The following is a 12594-nucleotide window of genomic DNA, read 5'->3' as shown; positions in this document are numbered from 1 at the left end:
CGAGCATAGTTGTGTGGAATTTTTTAATTGTGTTACTTGCTATAGGAAGACCCAGCCCACTGTATGAGGGTGACACCATCCTCTAGGTAGTGGTTCGTGAGCTGTGTAAAGTGTAGGAATGGAGCTGAACACAGTAAGCAGATGAGCATGTATGTACTCACTCCTCTCTGCTCTTGACTTTGGATATGTGATTAGCCACTTGAAATTCCCGCTTTTCCTACAATGGGCGGACTGTAACCCGGAATTATAAGCAGAAGTAAATCCCTTTGTCTCCTAAATTGCTTTTTCCCGGGGTATTTTATCACAGCAATAGAAATGTAAGGCATGTCTATTGGGGGCAGATATTAATGCTCAGAGTACATCTTAGTGAGAAAAATGTCGAGTTATTAAAGGCAAGAAAAGGGCAGCTGCAACCATGCAGAGTGTGGTTCCTGGCAGCATGCATGATAGGGATAAAGAGAGAGATCAGCAGAGGTTGGAGCCTGCGAGAGGGCTTAAGGGCTGGAACAGGGTTTAACCTGTGGCCTTCCTGCTAGCTAAGGAGATTTGCCGCAGACCTTTGAACAAAGCAAGGACAAGTAGGAGGTGTGGGGTGATGAAAATGGCAATGGAAAAAAAAATAGTGTGAACAGGGCAAAGACATCTGCTTGGCTCTCTAGCTCCGGGAGCCTGGATGGGGGCTGTGGCGGAGTGCCTTGACCCCTGTAGCAGACTCTCCATAGGGTCACACATCGAGGTTGATTGAGTGTTTTTCTGGCAAGTTAGGTTTTTGTTTTGAGTATGGCTGCTTTACAGCATGGAAGACAAATCCCATGGTGGCTGAGAAAGATCCATCATACCTCAAAGTCCGTTTGGGATGATGGGCTAAATGATAACACACATCTTAGGAGATACATTCCTTAGGTGATGAGAGAATGGCCCCAAGGATTCCAGAAAAACTGGAAATTCTGATTATGGAGGTAAGATTATACTGGTCCTCTGTACTAGCCTGAATCTTTTCAGCCTGTCCATCATTTCTTCCCTTGGTGGTCCCCTTCACTGCTCTTTATGGCTCAAAGGGGACTTGATCTAACATGTTATCCATATACAGAAGTATATGTCAGATTGTCAGTCAGATTGCTCCTGGGCCATAGTGACTGGGTCAACACAGGAAGCCCCCTCTCTCCTTCCCTCCCTCTTTCCTGCCTCCCTTCTTCTGTCCCTTCCTCTCACTCTCTGTCTCTCTATCTCTGTTTCTGTCTCTCTGTATCTCTGCCTGTCTCTCTGTGTCTCCACGTCTCTGTCTGTCTGTCTGTCTCTCTGTCTCTTTCTCTGTTGAGACTGAACCGAGGACTTCCTACATGGTAGGCAATCACTCTGCCACTGAGCCACAACCCCACCTGACCTCTTAAGGTATCTGGAAGAATCTCTCGGGTAGCAGTTGTTTTGGAGATTTGGGGCTTTCATGGAGCCAGGATGGTTTGTTTCTATAAAGGAGAGCATGTCTGATTGCATGCGGGTTGATGCCCCAGGTCCCGCCTCTGAGAAAAAGGTATCAGACGGGTCTGATGCTCTTTGGGTGGATGACACCTAAATGAACATCAGTACAAAGTCCCAATTTATTTCTAATATCAGAGATCAGACCTCTACTCTTGCCTGATGCGTCTAAAACAAAAAGGGGGAACTGTAGAGAGCTGCGGAATGCTGCGCCTTAAAGATGGAGCTGGTTTCGGCCTTCCACCTTCCCGATGGTGAGTGCTCTCTGTCACGAACAGCTCCACATTTGGCTAAGGATGAGGATCTGGCTTGCTTCCATGTATGTGGACCTATCTGTATTGCCCACGTGGCACGCTGGGGTTGGCTACCCAGAGGCTATTTAAGCTGTGGGCTGGCTTTCCACAGGGTCAGATGATTGTTCAAGGTTCCTGAATAAACTGCATTGGAAAAAAAAAATTACCTCGTGCGACAGAAGCACACAAACAGAGGTATAGAGTGGAGGATCTTTGACCCAAAGGTATTTTAATCCTGCCACAGCTATCTATAAGCCCCGCATCTGGGCATTGTGATTAAGAAGCATTCTGTAAATACATTGACATATTTTTCTCCCAGAGAGATTATAGTAGCTCATGTTCTCTGTAAAGATCTAAAACATCTTTTCCTCCATGCCTGAAGGGAATCTGGTTATTTTAATAATAATAATAATAATAATAATAATAATAATAATAATAGATAAGAATTTATGTGACTTCTGATTTGCATTTCTTTGGTCTCTGCAAATTTTTTTTTTTTTTTTTTTAGTATTTGTTGCCCATTCTTCATTTACAAATAGCTCATTTGTTGTTGTGATATTTTATTGGTGTGAACACCATTTCCAAAAAGCTTACAAGATCCATATTAAGGATCTTGTAAGCTTTTTTGCTTCCAGTGATACAAGTCTCAGTTTGCCATCTTCTTATCTTCTTTGACTGTTTGCTATGGTTTAAAAATATAATTTCAGCATAATTTTTATGCAAGAAAATGAATCAACCTTTAGTGCACAATTCATTGAAAAGTTTTAAAAGATGTATTTATAGAGTGTGTGTGTGTGTGTGTGTGTGCGCGCTTGCACGCGTGCACGTGTGAATGTGTGCATGCCTGCCTGTGTGAGTTTATATGTGCTGCATGAGTGAAGGAGCCTGCGGGGTCCAGAAGAAGGTACAGGATTTCCTGTAACTGGTAAGCTGCTGTATGGGTGCTGGGAAAGCAGGGACAAGAGGGTCGCTAGGGCTCGCTGCCCTGCCTGTAAGCTGAACTGGTGAATCCCAGTTCAGTGAGATCCTCTCTCAAAAGTGGCGAGTGACTAATCTCAGAGACTCCTGGCATTGAGGTCGCAGGGGCATGTCCCCATGCCTGGGTTTTTCCTGGGTACTGAGGAGACAAGCTCAGCCCTGATGTTTGCACAAGAGGTTTACCAACTGGGTCGCCTCTCCAGCCCAAATTTCAAACTCTATAGCTTCACACGTATAAAGCCATACAGTATGTACCATTATTTATTTTTACGAAGCGCACGTCCTTTAGACTCACTCGTGCTGCTGTGTACGGCGGTCATCCAGCCCTTTCCCTGATGCCTGGCATGGTGTGACTTTGTGGCAGCTTGCTTCTCCACTCTGCTCCCGCCAGCACTAGGAGGTTGGCAAGAACCTTCAAGTATTCATCTTTTATGGACGTGTTTTGTTTCTCTTAACTAAGCATCCGGAAGCAGAATTGCCAGAATATATAATGAGAGTTTAAATTTACAAGACATTGGCAAATTCTCAAAAGAAGTGATATTTCACCCTTGAGCCCACACTGAGGAAAGTTTCAACTCTTCTCCATCTTCATCTTCAATTAACTTATTTAGCACTGTGCTTTGTTTATTGTTTTTAAATTTGTCATTTTTATTTTTTGGTCTTTTTTGTTATTGTTGTTGTTATTATTATTATTATTATTTTCCCCAGAGCTGAGGACCGAACCCAGGACCTTGCGCTTGCTAGGCAAGTGCTCTACCACTGAGCTAAATCCTCAACCTGCTTTGTTTAATTTTAGCATCATGAGTGGATGTTTCTGGGATCTGGTTTAGGTTTTTATTTGTGTTTTCCTCACAACTAAGGTGACAGGCATCTCTTAAAGTAACAAATGCATGTGTGTAGCTCCTTTGTTATACATATTTTTAAATGTTTCATTAATTTTGTCTTATATTTGAGTTGTAGGGGATCTTATCTGAGGAAAATGTGATCAGGTAATAATTCTGAGGAATATATCCCACCACCCAATAATAAATGTCTTTAGAACTAAATATTGAATTTAGCAAGGTTGTTAGCTATAATGGCAATATAATATAATATGAAATGATATGATATAAATAATATAGCATAATATAGTATAAAAAGTCAATTATGTTTATATGTGCCAGCAATAAAACTTGAATATGAAATATTAAAGTACCATTTACGGTGTCATCAAAACTTGAACTATTTGGAGCACATTTATTTTATTTATTAGTGTTAAAAAGTTATTTTAAAGGAATGAGATTCCCTGTGGCATCTTCGTGCTCTGACTGCTCCTGTTGCTCCCTCCCCATCTCTCTGCTCTGCTCCTCTGGCCCTCCTTCCCTCATCCCACCCCTTCATGGCACATGTATTCTATTACTCTCGTTTTCCTCCTCTCTTCCCTTAAGATCTTTCTGATCTCTTATGAGCTCCTACTCCCATCTAAGCAAATGCACATATAAAATCTAGAATCCATATATGACAAAACACAGTATTTATCTTTATAAATTTGATTTTTTGTTTGTTTTTGTTTTTTGGTTAACACAATAATTTTCGGTTCCATCAGTTTTTCTGAAGGTGTCATGATTACTTTGTGTGTGTGCATTTCTGAATAAAATTCCACTGTGCATTAGTACTATGTCACCTTCTCTTTCTCCATTCATCTATTGATAAGTACTATTTTCTGACTATTGCAGACAGTGCAGCATTAAACTTGGACATGTACGTTTGCCATTTGCTGACCTAGAGGCCTTTGTGTATATGCTCAAGGGCGGTAGAACAACTAGATCAAATGACAATGTCTTAATAAACTCAGATAAATAGAATCAATAAAATATAATAGTATAACTATAATAATATATAACAAAATAATATAAAAATATAAAATCCATAAAATATAATCAGTAAATAAACTTAGGTAAAATATAATCAAACCTAATGTACAGGGGATAAAACACACACAGATCTGCTGAAAGAACTTAAAGATATGCACCAGGGAAAGACTCTCTGTGTTTGTATATTAGGTCTGATACTGAGAAGGCATTCATTGCCCCAAATTCATCTATAACTTAGGCCAACCCCAGTTAACCCCCCTCAAGTTATTTTATTGACAAACCGACTCTAAGACTTTAGAATGAGATAAAGTTCACTTAGAACTGCTGAGAAAGGAGAACACAGTTGGAGAGCTCATACCGATTTCAAAACAGACTAAAGGTGAACTCAAGACAAGAGGGTGGGAGGGGGATGGACCTAAAGCCAGTGGAACGAACAGTTCAGGTAGACCACGCATGCACAGCCGGGTGAGCTGTTTAGTTACTAAGATATTTTGATAAAGTAAAGATAATCATTATTGACAAATGTTGCCAAACACTTGGATATCTGCAAGAAAGAAAACTGTTTGTCAGGCTGAGTTCCACAGCACAGACAAAGATTAACTTGAGAGGAGCCGGAAACGTAGACGTGAAAGCTGGGATCCCTACGATCTGGAGTAAGGCCTTGGAGGGAGAGCGCACTGAGACCTTGATGGAAGACAAAGCTTTCTCAGGACACAAAACTTACTTATTCTAAAAGAACAGACTTGATAAATTGAATTTCATTGAGGGTTTCTGCTGCCAAAATAATGGAGAAAATTGAAAAGGCAAGTCTCAAGAGTGGGAGAGCATTGAAAATAGATACATTCAACAGAAGGGTTGCATTGTAAATGTTTTAGATGTACAAAACTTACATTTTTTTACATAGCTGAATTATCCATCTTTTTCTCTATAATACCCCTTCAGTATCTTTTTTTTATATTCTATTATGCCTTCCTATTTTTATGTCTAAAAAATTTTCTGGCTTTTATCTTTACATTCTAGTTTAAAATTAAATCTAAAATGAACACATCAAGGATTTTAAATTAACTGTCAAAAACATTGTAAACTGAGCTTGGGACTGGGGCTCAGTCATGGGATACTTGTTGGTGTGCATGAGGCTCTGGGTTCAGTCCTAGGCACCACAAAAACACAGGCCATCATGTCATTCCACTTCTGCTCATTGTAAGTCTACCCCTTCGAACCTTAATCTCCTGCTTATTGCATAGTGAAGGCCTAGAGACCCGTGGGCCTGTTCTGGACTTTTATTTTGCTTTCAAGGTATGGCGAAAGTTACAGACTCTAATTTCTTTTCTTTTTAAATATTTATTTATTTATTTATTACAATTTATTCACTTTGTATCTCCTCTGCAGCCCTAATTTCTTTTTTTTTTTTTTTATTTTGTTTCTGCTTATGCAGATCTCTTTCTCTCCCTTCCTTTATCTGGCCCTCACTCCCCCACTTTTCTCTTTCTCCTTTCCCCAAAGGTATCTTGAATTCTAATTGTTCTTCATGGCAGCCCTTCCCCCCCTCCCAAATCATTTGTTTTGAGTTAGTGAAATTTTTTTTTTCACTTTATTATCTACGTCATGTTGACTTGGGGTAAAGCCAGGGGCAAAGTAGCTCTCACTTAGTCCAGCCCCCCTGATTCCATTGTGCAGAGAAAAAAAAAGAACCACTTTTTAAATCATGGGGCCGAATACATGAATAAATAGCCTTTCCGAACGTGCAAATCTCCAGTGGGACAAGGAATTAATAACCACTCACAGTAGTTCCTGGTGGTACTTCTTGACTTCTTTGCACCAAGAATTACTACCCATGTTCATTGAAGGCAGCCTGAGAACAAAACAGACTTGATGGCCAATGAAGACAGGTTAAAAGGAAGCACTTATCTTGCTCATGGGAAAATTAACTAAACTGATTTCCACATGTCCTTCCAAAGCAACCAGTTGCTATTGACTTTTCCCATGAGACAGGCATGTAAACAAACAGGGAAAAGACAAAGGACCTTCAGAGCTCAATTTTGGGGTAGGAATTAGTGCTAGCAATAGGATCCTGGGGGACATTGGAGGGAACCCAGCATTAGGACATGGGGGCCTCCCAGAACAATGTCTCCCCACTGTTTCGTCTTTGGGGGGATTATGCCTCCAACAGGACCCTTTGGTATGGTGCTCACATGACTCATTTGGGGAAACAGAAAAGAATACAAAGATTGGGGGCTGGTGAGATGGCTCAGTGGTTAAGAGCACTCACTGTTTTCCAGAGGACCTAGGTTCAATTCCCAGCACCCACATGGCAGCTCACAACTGTCTGTTAGTCCAAGATCTGACACGCTCACACGGACATGCATGCAGACAAACCACCAATGTGCATAAAATAAAATAAATAAATGATTTAAAAAAGAATACAAAGATTGATATGCTTTGTAAACTCAAGATTGTATTATTGACCTCTGCAATGTAAAAGGAAGATGGGAAAAGAAGAATTACCTAGTGAAAACTCTGTGGATAGCAGAGCTTTAAGAATAGTCTTCATTTCCCTTCAAATAACCGAACTATTAACAGTTCGGTATAAACATGCTAGTCATATCTTGTAAAACAAAAAACTCCTACTGTAAGGATACAAGAAGGCATTTCTTCTCCCAGGTCTTTGGGTCTGGCCCAAGGACTGTTGAGCAGCTGTCTGTAAAGCTGGTCATTCTTCTCCCTCTCAGGCTTGCTGCCCAACTGGTCAGCAGATTAATTAAGGCTTAATGTCATCCAGTCCTTAAGCCCAAAATGAAGAAACCTACCCACACAAGGTTCTCCAGGAGTTTAGGACATGTGGCCTCATTGTTTGAGAACTCTGTTCTCCATAGCACAACCTCTTGTGACTCTCAGAACTCTCCCAAGTCCATTAAACGTGCCCTGAGCCATGGCCTTGCCTTCCCTGTTTGGAGTCATCCATTAAGGATGCTGAAGGCAAGCCTCTAATATTACTTGCTGGTAACCTTACTTTTTCTGTGGCCGGGACAATGCTCCGAGTCAGCAGGCAAGCTGGTGGAAGGGCCCAAGAGGATGAATAAGAAAGCAACTCATAGGTTCACTGGTGACTTCAGGATGAACTAGTGCCCCATGGCAAGGCTAGCACTGGGATCAAATCTCAGCTCTTTGATAAGCTAGATAAGTGGGAAATGGTAAGCCAAGTGGATGTGGGGCTTTTAAAAAAATCATAATGGGGTTAGCTCAAACCATACATGATATTAAATGTAACTTGGTTCTGTTAAGTACACAAGGCTGAATTCTTCTGAAGATGATCTCTTTTGACTCAGTGCTCAGTCTTAAAAAGCAAAGGGCTGGTGTTCCCAAAGCCAGAGGGTGAAACTGTTTAAGTTTATATCTACTTTCTTGTTCTGTCACTGGATGTCTTCCAGCAGTGTCTGTATGCAGAGTGACATGAGTGAAACCATATGTGCCTCAGCTTGTAGGCCCAAATGGTGAAAAGAGGTGGTGTCACCAGGGACCTGTATCTAAGATCCCCCATTGGCTCTGGTGTTTCCCTCTTAACATCCAGAAGCAATCTGCCCCTGGTTCCCTTCCTCAGATGCCCCCTCCCCCGGGGCTTGGGTTGGTGTTGATGGTAGTCACCCTCCAGAGGCCCAGTACACTGACTGTAAGAGTATGTAAAGGTTGTATGACTGTAAGGGTTGGGGGTGGGTCTCTGAGGCAGGAAGAAGAGACAGAAGGAGAGATGTGAAGAAAGTAACTTGGAGAAAGCCCAGGCAGGGATTTAGCATAGCCACGAATTCGACATTATAGACCTGTCCTCAGCTGACTACCCAGGCAGCTCTTGAGCTTTCGGGAGTCACAGCAGTGCTGTGTTGAGGAATGTTAGTGGTTGACTTGGAGAGAGAAGAGACAGTCTATACAGAAGTTTTCCAGACTCCCCAGGGTAAACCTCCTGCCATAGCTGAGTGGCAGTGCCAAACTTCAAGTGCATCTGTAAGAAGTATAGTGAACCAATTAGGCTATGGTGAGGTTTCAGTATCGATTGCTTTTGCCTTTTCCGTATTTGTTTAATTGTATGCCTACCTAGATAACTTAATATAGCTGTATTATTTAATATAATTGAATACTGACAGTGATTAATCAGTACTGACAGTAACTGATGGCAAAATTTCCCAAATTTTGACACTGGGTCCCCATGAACCAGTATAAGCCAACTCTAGTGTGCTACTTACTCCAAAGAAAGATAAAATACTGAGTGTCTTTCAGAGTGGAGCATCTAATTTCTAAAGGGAGCATAGGGCTATTGGCTTCTATTGTATTCCTCTTCTGGCAGGAAGACATCTCTGAAATGAGTCTACACCAAACAACAGGGGTTCTTTTTTGTTCTGTTTTGGAGGCAGGGCTTCTCTGTGTAGCCTTGGTTGTCCTGGACTTGCTTTGTAGACCAGGCTAGCCTCAAACTCACAGCGAATCCACCTGCCTCTGCCTCCCTGAGTGGTGGGATTACAGGTGTGCACCACCATGCTGGCTACAACAGGGATTCTTTAACAGACAACAACACATGACAGAAGACCCTATTCACCTTCCAGGCACACATTCTCCGTCTCACCTCACGGCTTCAAACAGGCCACATGATAGGTATACTCCGCAAGGGTTATATGAGAAGAGGAAGTTTTGAGATATAAGAAATAAGGAAGCCTGCAGAGAGTCAAATTAGAACCTTCCAGAAGGTTTTAGAAGCGAGTTATGGTATTCAGATGTAGAATATTTGGGTTTGGAAAGAGAGCAGGAGAAGAAATGGAGAAAACCATCGTCTTGCCTTTCACAGCTTTGCCCCAGGCTGGTCCTGGCACAATTCTTGAAGAAGAATATTCCCTCATGAGAGTCTTTTGATAAAAGAAAAAAAAAAAAAACAGTCCTCACGGAAATATATCTTGCAAAATGGGTCTCTCAGAATTCAGGCGAGAGAGAGCATCATCCGTGGTGCCATAATGGGACATGAAGTGAGGAGGATTTGAAATCTAGGCGCTGCTAAGAAGTCCTGCCCCACTGAGTTCACACAGAGAGGAAAATGGCCAAATGCCATTTCAGTCCATTGTCAATCCAATCAGCTTTTTCTGGTTGGGAACAGTTAGAAATGTAGGTCCAAAAATAACCTACAAAATGTGTGCCTTGGAATAATCGGATGTATGTAAAGTTAGCTTCAAGCCTGACTTGTGTGCATGTGTATGCACGTATGTATGTGTGTGTACATGCATGATTTGTGTGTGTGTGTATACACTTATAGGGCAGGGCAAGTGCATGGATGCTACCTGATACGTATATGAAACAGTGATTTCATTCCGTATGTTTTCTTTCTAGGCAGCAGATGCACTTCTAGAGCAGAGACAGGGAAGAAAAGAAACAACAAGGCTCCATCAGCATTTGTGAAGACCTATCAGGCCCTAGGTACTGTGTGTGACACTCTCCATTGATTATTTCTGGCACTGCTTGCTGACCTGGGGCACGGGACATTCTCACAGAGAAATGCCAGAGTCAAACAGCCAGGAAGAGATACACTGACTTAAACTTACCTATGGGTCACCTGAGGCCGTTATTTTCCACACTGTACATTGTGTTGTGGTTAAACACATTTTTTCCCCTGGTCAGTGCAGAAGAGAGTAGTAGGGTACCCTCATCTCCATCTGCCACTACCAGCATCGTTTCCTGTAGAAAGGTGGCCACACTGATGTCTGTTGAATGCAGCGGTTCCAAAGCAATGATTTAAGACAGCAGTTTCTTTGTAGTAAATACAGCGGTGTGGTATGGCCCCAAGAATCAAAACATTAAGTCAGATAACAGCAGACACTCACAGGGACTTGAACTAACGGCTACAGTGTATTCACACATGCATATTTTTAAGCTTCAGAGCACAAAGGCTGCTTAGTACTCTGAAGAAAACCCAATACAAGAATAGTGTTATCAGAGCCATGGGTCAGCCCGCCAAGGTGACAGAGCCAGGGTGACAGAGCTCCTTAAAACACTGCACAGGACCAGACAACAGGTTTTTAAAAATGATAGCAGAGCATTAAAGCAGCCGGAGTAAAGATAAGTGAAGAATTTAAAAAACATAAACTAGAGACCTCTCTGGAGAAAAGAGATGATGAAAATAGGTTCCGATGTTGAACTATTGTTCAGAACATCTGTTACTCAAGGTGTTCACATTGACCAGGAATTACTGAAACTGGTTCCCAGGAAAGATCATCTTACAGAAAACATGCCGTACTGTGATGCACCAAGGCAGAAGCAGTAAAGCTTCCAGGACAAAACCAGCCTCTGCTCCTTCCCACTTTAAATACAGACCTGACAAAGGTCCTGGTCGTGCACGTGTTTCTCTGTGAATGAGCGACAGGCTGGGGTGCTCTGAGGACATAGCTCTGTCCTCCCTTCTCACTGCCGGGCAGCCCTTGCATGGCCACTCAATGCTTAGGGAGGTGGGGCACTCTTCTCTTTCCCTTTGGTAGGTGTTTTGGTCTTACCAAAGCTGTTTGCCAATGAAGCACTTTACCAAGTTGGTGATTTCTCATTCCATGGGAAACACAGCTGCTAAATATAAAATGCTACATTGAATTGATGTTTAATCCCTCAAAATATTCAGTTGGTAAAAAGTTAACAGTTTTCTGCCAGCTCTCTATCTAAAAATAAATAAATAAATAGTGATATCACAAGGAGGGGCGCGCAGGGGGTGCTTATAGTACAGAATTACTTACTGTGGGTTCTTCAGACAGCCCTGTGCATCCAGCGTGTTTAAAATGTGCGCCAACTCCCCTACGCTGACTTGCATGTTGCTTTCCAGCTGTCCATCAAAACTGAGCAAGCAGTAGAGGCTGTCATCTACATGTGACCCTCCTGTGCAGGGGGACCCTTAGCTCCCCTCTTCTGGGAAGAGAAGTATAAGCTTGTCAGACTCCCAGGACAGAGTCTGGCAAAGTCTGGCTGCCTCTTAGAAGATAGATGTTTTATTTTGTTTCATTTCATTTGGATGCGGGACCTTGCCGTGGCAGGGCTAGCTCTGAACTTGCGATTCTCCTGCCCCAGCTTCCTCGGGTCTAGGATTGTAGGTGTCTACTACCGTGCTCTGCTGAGATGGAGCTTGGGGTATGTGCTGGTTAGATTTTTTTTTTTTGTCAACTTGACCCAACATAATTCAGGAAACGTCTCCATCTGGTTGTCCCATAGGCAAGTCTATGGGACATTTTCTTGATCAATAATTGATGTGAAAAACCCAGTCTACTCTGGGCATGGTGTCACCCTTGGGAGGGTGGTCCTGAGTTGTATAAAAAAAGCAAGCCATGGGCGAAAAGCTGGTAAGCAGTGAGCTGGTAAGTAGAATTCCTTCAGGTTCTGCCCTGACTTCCCTCAGCGGACTGGGACCTGGGATGTATAAGCCAAATGAATAAACTCCTTCCTCCCCACGCTGCGTTTGGTCGTGGTGTTCATCCTCACAATAGAAAACAAACTAGAATAGGGTGGAATGTAGCCTGGAGGACACTGAGTGGGTTAAGAAGGAGGAATTACAGCATCTGCTAGAAATGACTCCTTCAGCTCAGGAAATATCTACTCCAGGAAGCAATCCTCCCCCCATGGGACCCCGAGAGAAGCATGGTCCCCATGATCAGAGCTCCACCTGTTTACACCAGCAGCTCCCACACCCGAGGGGGTGATTGAGCTGAATATCTGCTGATGAGGAAGTGGAGTGGAATGTGAGAATCCTCACTGCTGACGTCAAGCTTGCCTTTCATTTTATTTATACCCATGACATTGTGACACAGGATCTAATTTTCCATTGTATTTTTTTCTCTCTCCGTTAGGAATCAAGTGATGACAAGTGAATTTATGTCTGAGCCTAGAAAAAATATTTTCAATTAGAATCCAAGGGTTGTACAGGGTTCTCTCTCTCTCTCTCTCTCTCTCTCTCTCTCTCTCTCTCTCTCACACACACACACACACAC

The 12594-nt window shown here is 42.5% G+C and overlaps 1 pseudogene; it reads left to right on the top strand.

Annotated features, from left to right (window-relative positions):
- The first annotated feature begins 914 nt into the window (after positions 1-914).
- Positions 915-10895, top strand: LOC110551090 (complex III assembly factor LYRM7-like; annotated as a pseudogene).
- The last annotated feature ends 1699 nt before the right edge of the window (positions 10896-12594 follow it).

The sequence above is a fragment of the Meriones unguiculatus genome, chromosome 6 (assembly GCF_030254825.1).
Source record: "Meriones unguiculatus strain TT.TT164.6M chromosome 6, Bangor_MerUng_6.1, whole genome shotgun sequence".
Taxonomy (NCBI): domain Eukaryota; kingdom Metazoa; phylum Chordata; class Mammalia; order Rodentia; family Muridae; genus Meriones; species Meriones unguiculatus.
Note: the sequence above shows the minus strand (reverse complement) of the source record. Positions and strands in the feature narration are given on the sequence as shown.